This window comes from Rattus rattus, chromosome 8, assembly GCF_011064425.1.
Source record: "Rattus rattus isolate New Zealand chromosome 8, Rrattus_CSIRO_v1, whole genome shotgun sequence".
Taxonomy (NCBI): Eukaryota; Metazoa; Chordata; class Mammalia; order Rodentia; family Muridae; genus Rattus; species Rattus rattus.
In genome coordinates this window covers 112,002,013-112,015,819 of record NC_046161.1, presented here as the reverse complement: position 1 = coordinate 112,015,819, position 13,807 = coordinate 112,002,013, and the positions used below count along the sequence as shown (strand labels likewise).

General features: G+C 50.2%; 1 long non-coding RNA gene across 1 annotated transcript; it reads left to right on the top strand.

The window, feature by feature from the left end:
- Positions 1-11,455: 11,455 nt before the first annotated feature.
- LOC116906969 lies at positions 11,456-12,910 on the top strand. Its single transcript, XR_004388790.1, has 2 exons — positions 11,456-11,904; positions 12,172-12,910. It is a non-coding gene; the product is annotated as an uncharacterized LOC116906969 (long non-coding RNA).
- Positions 12,911-13,807: the final 897 nt, after the last annotated feature.

Below are 13,807 nucleotides of genomic sequence, written 5' to 3'. Positions count from 1 at the left end.
CACCGGCCCTTGCCTTGCCCATCAGTCCCGAGTGCCTTTTCCTACTCTGTTTCCTTGGGAAGACTGGGGGTCTTAGGCAACACCTTCACGGGCACACGAGGCCTCAGAGGCTCCAGGCAACCATCTGATTGGCCTGTAGTCACATTCTTTTCCACACTTCGGATTACTTCACGGAAGCACAACCCTCCAGCTGGCACTTGACTTGGGAGGGACTCTGTTTCCTTGGGAACCCAGGCCCAAGAGAGAGACCAAGTATCTAGGAAGGCTCAGCTAAAGAGAGTTATGCCTGGGGTGGGAGTTGGGGGGCTGTGTCTTGCTTTGAGGCAGAGTGGCAACTTCTTTGGGGTTCCTGGCAGCAGGAATTCTCACAGCCACCTCCTCCTTTGATGTGGTCATTGTCACCAACTCAAAATCCGATGCTCATTAGGAGTTTGGGGGATGTGTCTTTCAAGCTTCTGATGAATAACTTCCTTTATGAACGAAGACCAGTGCCCTGTCCTTAGCTCTACCAGGGAGCACGGCAGGAAATGGTTTTTCCAAAAGGGTCTTTGCTTGCCTGGCTCTGCTCTGAGTGGCAGAGGCCTCGATACCCACAAGTCCAGGTGGGAAACCCCGCTGTGTGTCCCTGCAGATCCCACCCACATCATTTGGTTTGCACTGCCTGTGGACTAGATGAGAGCGAAGGAACGCCTCTGGGTATGAAGTAGCCATGGGAGCTCAGTGGAGGGGTGAGTCTGTGCATGCTGGCCTTGCCCACTTGGCAACAGAGCCACGGCCCGAGGGCAAGTGTGAAGATGTAATTTGGACAAGCAAGAAAATAGGTCACCCTTCCTGTTCGTATTTTAATTAAAAAGAAAAGCCAGCACGAACTTCCTATAGCTCCACGGGAAGTGTTGAGACGACAGTGATAAATCCAGGGGAGGGTCCCTTGTCATTAGGGTCCCATGACTAACCCTCCAGCCCCACAGACGCCCGGTCCTGCCTCCACACTTGTAGAAATCGATGGAGGAACAGAGAGATGGCTCAGTCAGCAAAGTTCTTGCTGCAAAGGCAGGAAGACCTGGGTTTGATCTCCAGAATTCACTTTTTAAAAAGTCAAGTGTGGTGACTCCCATTTGACATCCTAACGCTGAAGAGGTGGACACAGGTGGGTCCCTGGGATTTGCCATTCAACCAGCCTGGCCTAACTGGTGAGTTCCTGATGAGTGAGAGACCCTGTCTCAGACAAAGGAACAAACTCACTAACAGCCATGGTGGTACCCAAGGAACACTGCCACTGGTTACTTTGACGTCAACTTGACACAAGCTAGCATCCTCAGAGAGGAAGCATCCATTGAGAGGGAGCCTCATCGAGCAGGACAAATATTGTCCCATGGCCTTTAGATGCATATATGTGTACCACGTACACGTGTGCACACTCACCCAAAGTGGTAGACACTGGATTTTCCTTCTCCACTCACCGCTGCTCTCCTGGGTGATTCTACCAACACATCTGATCTGTATGTTCCTGTGACCATCCACTCCAGCCACCAAGCCTCACCTGGTGACATTGCCACCATCCCCAGAGCCATTGACTCTATCTGCCTCCTGAGAATCCCCTGGTCCATCCGGGCTTCCTGATCTCTGATACCCCCAACACACTCTTGTTTTTGTTTTGCTTTCTGTTCTTCCTGGTTGAGGGCCCCATCAATCCACCCATGATGAGGGGGTATTACACCCCCCATCTGGGCAACACATTTAACTCCACAGCCTGCAGCCTGAAAACCTTGTCTGCTGTCTCTAGTCTCCTGTGAGCTCGTGTGGGTCTTCACAGTGGCCTTACCTGTGTCCTCGGGACCTCGGCACAAGCATGTGTACAGTTCTTTCTGTTCCCATCACAGCCGTCCCAAGTCTAGATATCTTCCCATGACACAGAAGAGGCTCCCAGCACAAGTTCCTTCCTTGTTCTTCCCTTTTCCGCAAGCCCAGTGTGCATTCTCTCCTCTTCTTCCTTCCTTTATCACTTGTCTCCTGTTCAGGAAAATCAGCGCTAAGGCTAAACACCAACCTTCCCAGGAAGTCCCCCAACCCCCGAAGGCAGCCAAGGCTGGGTAGGATCCGTCCTGCATTTCCATACAGCCCTGATTCACCTCCACCCTCCCACAAAGGGGTGAAACTCTGTCCCTTGCTGTGACATCTTTGAAGGCAGAGAAAGCAAATTCTTTTACATTTTATTTAGTGTGCATTTGTGCACGTGTGTGTGTGTGTGTGTGTGTGTGCATGCATGCATATCTGTGTGCCAGTGCATGCATGCATGTGTGTACATGCTGTAGTGCATGTGTGGAAGGCAGAGGATAACTTATTCTGCTCTCTCCTTTTTACCATGTGAGTCTCAGGGCTCGAACTTGGGTCACCAGGATTGGTGTCAGGTGTCTTGGGTCACCAGGTTTGATGTCAGGTGTCTTGGGTCACCAGGATTGGTGTCAGGTGTCTTTGGGTCACCAAGTTTGGTGGCAGATGTGTTGGGTCACCAGGATTGGTGTCAGGTGTCTTGGGTCACCAGGTTTGATGTCAGGTGTCTTGGGTCACCAGGATTGGTAGCAGGTGTCTTTGTCCATTTAGCCACCCTCCTGGCCTAGAGTTTCTCCTGTTTGATTTTCTACCCCTCATCTCTGGTTGAGCGCCTGGAGCCCCATAAGTGCTTGGCACTCACTAATGAACACACGGATCTCATTTCTTCACACTGTGAACCCGCCCACCTGCACCCTGAGTCCTTTTCTTGCTTTCCTGTGCCAGGGCTCATTCCTCGTCTCAGCCGGGTCTCCCGCCCTCAGCTTACACTTGCTTTCCCGTTATTAACAGTCTGACGTCACTACGGCTGATACTTATCACATGCTTACTGTAGTTCAAGCTTTCTGCTAAGCACCTTCATCACACGCTCCAGGTCGATCCTTACAGCCCCATAAGGTCAGGGTTAGGACCCCGTGCTCTAGTTAACCTCACAGCCCCGTGAAGGCAGGGTTAGGACCCCGTGTCTGATAACTCTATTTCAAGCAGTGTCCCGCATTCAAACCTTCCAATATGATACTGCGGGCCGCAAGTGTGCTGTGTTAGCCGGCCGAAAGTGTGCTGTGTTAAACCGTTGCTCTTCCTGGGATGTATTACCCCGGGGCACAGCTGAGCAGCGTCTACCCTTAAAGCAGAGCCCCCTGAGACTCTGCCCCAGCTCCACCCAGTGCCATTTACATTGGTCAGGTTCACCCCGCCCCTCCTGCCAGTGCCTCTGACGATGACGATGACGATGACGCCATGGATGACCTCAGTAGACTGTACAATGACTCCTCTGGGCTTATCTGCTCAGTGCCACAGCTGTCTCTGACACCAGTGGCCTCTCCTCCCCATGGCTCACTTTCCAGGTATTGTTCCCCAGGGCTTTGTTCTTAACTCTTTCCTCTCTTGCTGCACGCCAGGTCTCTAAGCACCTCTGTTCTACCTTAACTCCAAGTCCCACTGGTGCCTCAGTTTCTCCCCAACACTCAGGACTCTTTTCTACCCCAGTGACTTCCGCAAAGGCTAATCTCAGTGTGTCCTTTAGGCTCCACCGTTCCATAGAGATCTGTCCCAACACCCCCTTCTCTCCCGCACTTCTCCAGAGACACTGTCACCTGCTCAGTGGCCCAAAGGAAAACACCATCAAAAGGTTCGTCCATCGACAAATAAATGGATGAAGAAAATGTGGCGCCTACATACAGTGAAATTTTATATTGCCATAAAGAAGAAAAAAATAGAGTAATGGCATCTGTAGAGAAATGGACAGAAATGGGAATCATGATGTTAGGTGAAATAAGCCAGGCTTGGAAAAGACAAGCAACATGTGGTTTCCCTCACATGTAGAACCTAATTAAGTGTGTACTTTTAATTTACATTTATTTATTTACTCCATGTGTGTATTTTAAAAACTCACTTCTATTGTGTTTGTGCACATTGGCGTTCCAGTGACAGGGAGGTAGGTGTCAGGGCCTCCTTCCACTTTGTGGGTTCCAGTGATCGAATTCAGGCTTGAGGTCAAGCACCTGTACCCACTGAGTCATATCACCAGCTTGTGTGTGTGTGTGTATGTGTGTGTGTGTGTGTGTGTGAATGCATGTGTGTGAGTGTATGTGTTAGTGTGTGTATTGTGTAAGAGTGTGTGTGAGTGTAAGAGTATGTGTGTGTATGTGTGTAAATGCATGTGTGTGAGTGTGTGAATGTGCCTGCATGTGTGTTAGTGTGTGTAGCTGTGTTTCTGCATGTGTGTGAGTGTGTATGAGAGTGTGTATGAGTGTTATGTGTATATGATTGCATGTGTATGAATGCATATGTGTGTGAATGTGTCTGAATGTGTGTGAGAGTGTGTGAAAGTGTCTGCATGTGTGTGTGAGTGTGAGTGTCTGCATGTGTTTGCGAGTGTGTGGGTGTGTATGTGAGTGCTTTTACGGTTCAGCCACTACCTCTGCTGCTTGCTGCCACTGCTGTGGCTTGTTCTCCATGTTATCTCTAGCCTGCCTGCCGTACTGAGACTAGGCAAGAAAAAAAAATTCAGAAGAGCCTTTGATTTGGTCTCATCTACAAGACCAGGCAAGTCCACATAGTAGTGTCTCCTGCCAACTCACCCGATGAGCTGAACAGGTGCTTGTACAGCCATTTGCTCCAGGCTCAGCACACCTCACACACATTGTCCCCTTTGTGTAGGACCGGTCTCTTCTAGGCCACACACACACACACACACACACACACACTCACTCATACATACTCATATACATGCATGCAGACACTTACACATACTTATATACACACTCTCACACTCACTCATACACACACTCTCACACACTCACTCATACACACATACATACACACTCACTCATACACACACACTCACACTCACTCATACACATACATGCAGACATTCACACACTTATATACACACACACTCACACTTATACACACTCACACTCACTCATACACACTCATATACATGCATGCAGACACTTACACATACTTATATACACACTCACACTCACACTTATACACACTCACACACACTCATACACACTCGTATACATGCATGCAGACACACATACTTATATACACACTCACACTCACACTTATACACACTCACACACACTCATACACACTCGTATACATGCATGCAGACACACATACTTATATACACACTCACACATTCACACTTATACACACTCACACTCACTCATACACACTCACATACATGAATGCAGACACTTACACATACTTATATACACACTCACACACTCACATTTATATACACTCACACTTACACACATTTTCACACACTCACTCATACACACATATACACACTTATATACACACTCACACTCACTCACACACTCACACACACTCACTCGTGCACACACATGCAGACACACACATACACAACCTGAGACCCTCAGCCCCAAATGTCTGCTAGCTCTCTGGGGCTGTGCTCTGCCATTTCTCTTTCCTGGCTCTTTATAGATGTTCATACTAAATGGCTCCATCATCTCCCCTGTTCTTACCAAGGGATGGCAGCTTGAAGTGTTCAATGCTTCCTTCAGTTGAAGCGGCACTCACACTCCTGGCTCAGGGGATGCAGCGCTATATGGGGACTCATGACTCCTGTGCCTACTCCAAGGCTAAAGGGTTCCAGATCTGAGGCTTGACAGAGAGCGGTGGCACTAGGAGGAACCTTCTGCTGCTCTCAGCTGAGCGCCCTGCCTCCGCTGCCACCCACTGCTGTAGAACCCTGGGGAAGAGCAGCCACAAGGAACTTCTTGCTTGTTTGTGATTCTCATCTGAATAGAGCAAAGGGGCTAGAAACTTGATTCAGTGCCTTTCACTCCCAAACCTCGTCTGCTCTTCTTCCTTGACCAACCATGACAGGTCCCTTCTGGAGCTGTGGAAAATGCGGGTGTTGGCATTTAAGGGGCAGAGAAGGCTAGCATGACATACTCCAAAGGCAAATGTGTCTCTTGTCTACCAAGTATCTTAAAACCTTTGGATTCAGGCAGGAAGTCCAGGCCTGTAAAGTGGCCTTGAATGTTATATCCAGACTGTGAGCAGATCAGATTTCCAGATGTATTATTTCCTGCAAGGCCAGAGGATCCTGATTCATTCTCTCTCTCTCTCAATCTCTCTCTCTCTCTGTGTCTCTGTCTGTCTGTCTCTCTGTCTGTCTGTCTCTCTCTCTCTGGGAATGGGATCCTGGTCACCAGCCCATGTAACTGAAGTAAGTTCCATGCCATGCGTGACTCTGTCTAGCCTGGACTGCTGGAGGGTAAAAGATAATTTGCCCCAAACAGTCCTGTCACCTAGATGGTCACAGACTCATCCCCCACAGAGGAGCCACCTGCCCGCAAGCTCCTGTCGAAACACCAGGTTGATTATATCATTAACCCCAGCCTAGAGGTTTTACATTTATGGCCGTTCGCAGCCACTGGACAGATGCTGAGAGCAGAGAATAAGAGAGCCGAACTCTCGGCCCAAAGTGGAGTGTACCACGTGTACCCTTTCCTCCAAAGGCTTGGGAATCATTGCCGACGAGGGGGTGGGAATATTGTATGAGCCAGAGGCACTGGTTGCTACAAGGAACCGGTGTCCTCTGGACACAGCAGGGCGGCTGCACATGTGAACTCTCAGGGGCTGTGACAGCACACAAGACCTGAGCAAGCTGAAACCAAACCAAAGCCCAACACAGGGAGAGGAGGTGGGCACAAAACTCCCCCCTCGAGGAGCTATTGGCAATCGTCAGCAGCTCCCAGCACCCCCTGAAGAAGGGGGTGAAAGGGACGTGAAGTTGGGTGAGGAAGTGGGATCTGGGGAGAGTTAGGGAGGGGGTCAATATGATCAAAACACAAAACACGTCGTATGCATTTCTCAAGGATCTAATTATGTTTTTTAAAGCCAAGAAACCAATCAACAAGAAAAACCACACACACAAAACTGGTGGCAGGGTCTATACTCGGGTTTCCATGCAGCACATGGAAAGTCAAAGGCACGAGGCACCAGGCTGCCGGAGGCTGGCTCACAGGTCTGTCAGCCAGAGAGGGAACAAGGTGTGGAACAGAGACGTGGACTGTCACCATTGGTGACACAGAACCGTGCGTGACTGATAACCAAGTGTGGTCCTGCCTGCGAAAACTCCAAACCGACCTCCATTCCTTTACGGCCTCCCTGTCCAAACACTCCTTTAGCCCTGTTCTGGGCAAAACAACAAACAGGGGTTTGTTTTGCAGTCAGAGAGGAAGTTCACATTTTATGAGGGCAGCCTGTGTCTGAACACAGAAATCTTGCTCAAATTGGAGTTTAAGGGGCCAAGAGGGAACAATGACAAAACAATGACAGGAAAGAAAAGTGGTGTTGGAGCAAACCCACGCAGAGGTTCCGTGCCTCCCGCTTTCAAGGGCAGAGCAGGAAAAGTAATAATTTGCTCTGGCAAGGCCAGGGGACAGAATGTTAAATGCAAACAGCGCTTGCTTTGTAACGGTCTGGCCGGGAAGGCTCCACGGCAGGGATAAAGTCACAGAATTGTGAGCCTGGCATGGATCTTAATGGGCTGTCTTTGTGGGAAATCTGTTCTCCACTTGAATACCTCATTTTGTGTTTATACTATACGAGTAACACCTAGATGTGTTCTTAGTGCAAAATAGTCAGAAGACAGCCATGTGGCCTCCCTCTCTGCAGAAACAGCCAGTGAGCATCCTCAGAGCCTAGCCCCCTTCTGTTTACCAACTCACCCAAGAAAGTGACCTGTGTTCACAGCCTGACCTCCCTTCATGCCCTGTGTGCTCCTAGGTGGTGATTCTTTTCTAGTGACTAGTGTGTCTGAGAGAGCTCTCTGTGTTAGTACACAATGGGCAAACCTCGACTCAGCATCTTCAATTGCTTGTCCATCAGTAGTCTCAGCCTTCCTGAGTCCGAAGGGACCGACTGGTTACTAGTTCCCCACCCTACCCTAGCCATCCCTCTCTAACCCCGCCCCACCATCCCCCTTTAACCCCGCCCCACTATCCCCCTTTAACCCTGCCCTCTAACCCCGCCCCACCATTGCCTCTAACCCCGCCCCACTATCCCCCTTACCCCGCCCCACCAGCCCCCTTTAACCCCGCCCTCTGACCCTATCCCACCATTCCCTCTAACCCCGCCCCACCATTCCCTCTAACCTTGCCCCACCATCTCCCTTTAACCCCTCCCCACCATTCCCTCTAATCCCAACTGTGGCACTTCCTCTCAGTACCACTGCTGCCTGCTACCCCAAGTTCCTGCTACCAAGCGCTTGGTTGCTTCTTTCTCTTTCCCTTTATGTGCAGGCCTTGTTGGATTCATCTAAAATATCTAAATTATGTCAACTTCCTGATAACTACACCACCTTTATTTTAGTCCAATTTACCTTCGTCTCCCCCAGACGACATTAATGGTTTCCTTCGGGGTCTTACCTCATCTATCCTCAACTCGTCAGTGAGTCTCAGAAAGGTCCTAGCAGGAGAAAATTCCATGTGTCTAACACCCAACAGAGAACGTTATCGATAGGGATGATGTTTCCATGAGGCTCTCCCTGGTGTCTCTTGCCCCTCTGTAGGTTGTCCCTACCTTTAATCTGAGGTTGAAACCCTCACCATGCATCTTCATGCATTTACACTTTAAACATACACAAACAGAGCGCGCGTGCGCGTTGGTGTGTGTGTGTGTGTGTGTGTGTGTGTGTGTGTGCATGTGTGTGTGTGTGTGAGCGCGCGTTGGGGTGTGTGTGTGTGCATGTGTGTGTGTGTGTGTGTATACACACACACGCGTGTGCACGGACAATGGCTCTGGCTCATACTTACTATCGACGTGATTGAATTTAGAGCCCACCAGAAGACACATGTTTGAGCACACCTGGGAGACCATTTCCAGAGACGTTTAACTGGGGAAGGAAGACCCCACTTAGAGTGTGGTGGCAGTATATCATGGGCTGGGGGCCCAGGCTAAATTTTAAAAGGGGGAAAGGAGAGAACGAGCATTCTCACCCCTGCTTCCCAACTGAGCTGCCTCAGATTCTCAGCTCCATGATTTCCCCGTCACAGTGGACTGTACCCACAAACTGTGAACCCAGATAAACTATTCCTTCCACATATTACTGCTAGGAATTTGATCAAGCAGATGCACAGGGGTATGTAACACACACACACACACACACACACACACACACACACACACACGCATGCACATGCACAGCATTTTGTCTTCTGTGTATTACAACTCTGCATATACCACATGCCCCAGTTGGGCCTGACTTTGCGGGAGTTGGGATTCCCAAAGCTAGACCATTGTCCAGCCTTCTCTCACCCCTTTGCCTGATGTTTTTCTGTTTTGCCTGTGGCTTCCCTGAACTGCTGTGCTGCTCTCTGCTCACCAGCTCTGAGACTTCACCTGTGACGTCAGCAGACGCACAGGGCCTTTGGAGATTCAGTGTGGGTTGACCTCGTTCTGGACTCTAGAGCTTTTCCCTTTGCTCTTCCCCATGCCTTCTCTCTGACAGTGTATGAACTCGTGTTCATGTGTCTGTAAATTATTGCATTTTGAAATAATTGGGTGAGGCTTAGGTCAATAAATATATCAGCAGCACTTCCCAGAGACAAGAGGGAGAGTGACCCAGACTCCTCCACATGGCTGGTGGTAAAACTTAACTCTTTTTGCATTCAGGATTCTCTGCAACAACCGGCCAGGTCACCTTGGACTATCACAGAGGCTAATCCGATGTTTTAATAACATTTTAGGATTAACTGCATTATTCAAAACCGCTTTCAAGGAGCAAGAACCATAAACCAGCTGCTCAAAACACCTTATCGCACAATGTCATCGGAAAGAGGTTCCCTGCTCTCCTCAGCACTGCGGTGACAGGTGGGACAGAGATGCAGAAAGTTGCTCTCGGGATTCATATTTAGGATGTAAGGTTTTTTTAAAGCCATCTCTCTAAAACCATTAGTCACTTCAAAGGGTCTCAGCTTTGATCTTCAAGGAGAAAAAGGCACCATGTTGAGTCGAATCGGAAGACAGTATCTCCATAGAATGACAGAGAATATCATAATTGGGTTTTTTTGACATACAGAGGCCCATATGAAGGAAGATGAGGCTTCTAATCTCTGAGCTGCTCCAAGCCACAGGGCTGGGCTGGAGGGCTCGCTTCGGTGACAGGAGGAACCTGCCTACGGCCATATTGGGGCAAAGGAGGAGTTTTTGGCTGAACAAGGTACTTTGTGATCCGTACAGTCTTTTTCCTTCAACGAGGGTTTCCCACGCTGTCTGTGTCCGTGAAGTCTCCACCTTAGGCCTCACACTGGCCATAGGCGTATGCGCAGCCTTGCATGGGCACCAGGAGCTTGCTTACAGTCTCAAAGGGTTAATCCATTATCACCAGGGCAGGGAACATGGCAGCAGGTGGGAGGGCATGGTGCTGGAAGAGTGATCGGCGGGGCGTGGAGGGGGGAGCGTTGGGGGATTATTTTTATTTATGTCTGAGTTTACTTTGCATACATGTAAATTTATCACACCACATGCATGTGTGGTGGCCCTTGGGGCCAGAAGAGGGCGCCAGATCCCCTGGACCGGTTACAGATGGTTGTGAGTCACCAAGTGGGTGCTTGGATCCTGGCTCCAGTCCTCCCCAAGAGCAACTAGTACCTCTGAGCCATATCTCCAGCCCATGTTTGACTTCTTCCTGAAAGGATACAGACAGAGTCCTTGATGCTAATTAAGGGAGTCAGGGCCTGGCAGATTTGAGGACTCTGCTGCCTCTCCTTAGGCTGTCTCAGCCCTTCTCTTGCATGTGACTGTGGAAGGACCACTCTGGTATCTAAACTGTTAATTAGAGCGATATTCACAAGTAATGAGCGGAGCATCCCAGCATCTGCGATTCGAGATGGCTGACTGTTGCCAGTACAGTCTGTTCTGCTTTTCACATTAACTGTTAGATATGCACTGTATCCTTCACAGTTCTGAGATTCTGCCCATCCTATTTGAAAGATGACGCTTTGTAGCAGGCATGAAGAGTACTCATTAGTCTGGAGTCCCTAGTCTAACCTGCCTTTCCTTCCTTCACAGAACTCCAGTGAGCTAGGCTTCCCACTATCCAGTGATGGTCAGAGGAAGACGCTCAGTAGGAATGTCTTACGACCTTGTCTCCTTGCCCATCGGACTGCATATTCTGAGAGTAGGAGGTCACGTATTTTATTGTCCTCTGCGTCCTTAGATACACGGGTGTGTTCAAGGCTTGATGGGAACTCAGGGAACTTGGGTTGGGTTTATTGACGTCCCTCTAGGTCATCAACCATGTGCAGAGGGGTCAGAGTCCTTGAAAAAGAGGGCACTTCTTGAAGGGACAGGAGAAACCAAAGTCTAATGTGTGGCTGATGGTGAACACGTACACTTTCACTTGGTAATTTATTCCTGTGACTTCTCTTACGCGTGGGAAGCCTTAGGGTGATGCCTGGGAAGCCGTAGGGTGATCTCTTAGCTTACATCAACATCTATTCAACTTAGTGGATCTTAATGCTATGAATCTGGGGTAGTTCTCCTGCTAGTAGGATGGGGCCCACCCACAGCCTGTGTGCCCAGCACCCTCCGGCCCCTTTTCCAGCGTGATTCAACATTGGGAATGCTGGGAAGGCAATGGCAGGTGGCTGAATGCGGAGTTGAAGAGAGCGATAACCACTTAGACCCCACCACCTCTTTGGGGAGGCTGGGCGGAGCCAGCCTGAGAGGGGTCAGTCGGGAAGCAGAAATCATTGCCTCCGGAATTAGCTACATAGGATTGCTTTTCATTCGGATCGATTGAAGAATGGGGCAGCTGCCCAGGTGTGCTGGCCCCTTTCATGTTCACATCAAATGCTACTGGTGAGTTCCGGGATGCGGATTGGGGGAGGGTGAACGGAAAGCCCCCCCCCCCAACAGCTGCTGCTCCGTAGCAGGAGTAGGGCGTGTCATCAGAGACTCGGCTCAGCTTATCCAAAACACAGCTGGTTGTAAATTCTAGACTGCGATTTCCCGGGGCAGACAGGTAAACGTGTTCCTAGATGAAAGCCAGGGCCGATGAGGCGCAGGGTAGAAACGCAGTGGGTGTGGCTGTTCTTTATTTATTCGTTCATCCGTTATCTTCACAAGCATCTACAGCCTTGTCCAGGAAGCACCCTTCCTGGGCCAGCAGAATGATCTTCACCTGGCAAGCCTGCAGACCCTGAGGCCCACCCGAGTCCCGCGGAAGCACTCATCACCTTAACTACAAAGCTTGAGGGCTCGCAGCGACATGAAAGGCAGAAAGCCTGATCCATGGAGAGCTCCGACCCCCTAAGTAGGGCTGGCCACAGGGATGCTGGGAGGGAGCACCTGGCAGGCATTGCGTCCCACTGTGAGGTGTTGGAGAGGGCTGGGCCCAGTGTACCTCCTACAGGTGCCGCCTCTTAGGAAGCCACAGGGACAGATGGATTATTACTTTCAGTGTTTCACTTACACCTGCCCACGTAGGGACCCATGACAACAGCTCGTGCGTTGGCAATGCTGCCAGGGAGATCTGAGGAGTCCCTTTTCCTCAGAGTCATGAGAAATGAAGCAGCGAGGGGGACACAGTCCCTTCCCTGGTGGCCTTTTCTCACCCTTGTTGAAGGGATGGTCTCTTCTCTTTCTGAAGGGGCTCTTCCAGAAATGTCCCCTCCCCAGGAATGCAAAATAGCAGCTGCCCAGAAGTGGTGCCAACTGGAGAATGGGCCTGACGAACCTGCCCAATATGGAGTTCTGGGAGTCCGTGCAAATCACTCGGCAAGTCTCCTGCACCTGCCTCCTGGATGCAGAGGGTGTCGGCCAGCTGCTACTGTCCATGAATTCTTAGCTGCCCTAGCAACTCTAAGCTCCTTTCCCAGCCCCTCTTTTCATGAATTCAGTCAACGTGTTATTTCTGGAGTTCCTCGCTCCCCTTTGGCATGTGCACACATGTATGTTTGCATATGTGTTTGCACCGGTGACAGTCCATGTATGTGCACATACGTGTTTCTGCTGGGGTGGGGGCTGAGGATGGTACAGAATGTCTTCCTTGATAGCTTCCACATTCCTCGATGAGGAATGGTGTCTTGCTGAACTCCAGAGCTCCTGACTCTGCCACCCAGCTCGACCCCAAGGACACCCTGTCTCTGCCTGCTCAGCTCCAGGACTACAGACAGGCTGCCACACCACTGAAGCTTCGTGTGAGCCTTGGGTTCGAACTCCAGTCCTAACACTCTTGCAGCAAGCTCTTTAGCTGCTGAGTCGAATCCCCAGGCCCCAGAGCATCTCCTTTATGTTTGAAACTAAGAGAGAGCTGGGATGAGAAAAATTGTTTTCTTCTCTCTGTCTCTCTGCCCAACTGCTAGTTCCAACCTCTGGAAAAAGCACAGGGTTCTGGTGGAGGGAAAACACCATGGGGGGAACTATGAGGTCCTGCCCCTCCCCCGGGGCTCACCCTTGGCTCCACACTCCACCTCTTGACTCCAGGAAGCCAGTGATGTCCTCCAATGACAAATGCTAATTTTCTCAGCATGCCTCTCTTTTGGGACACACAGGTCAGAGCCATTTGACCTATATAGAAAGTCTACAGGAATCAAGCATTTTTTAAAATGGTGTCCATGCATCAAAAGCTGAGGGTCACAGTGTAGCATAACCATCTGGGGGTGACCCTCTCTTCCCCCTGGGAATCCTGCTCACCTACCCTTCCCCACTCAGGAAAGTTCCACCCAGCCCTCCCTCCTGAAAAGTACCCCCACTGAGCCAT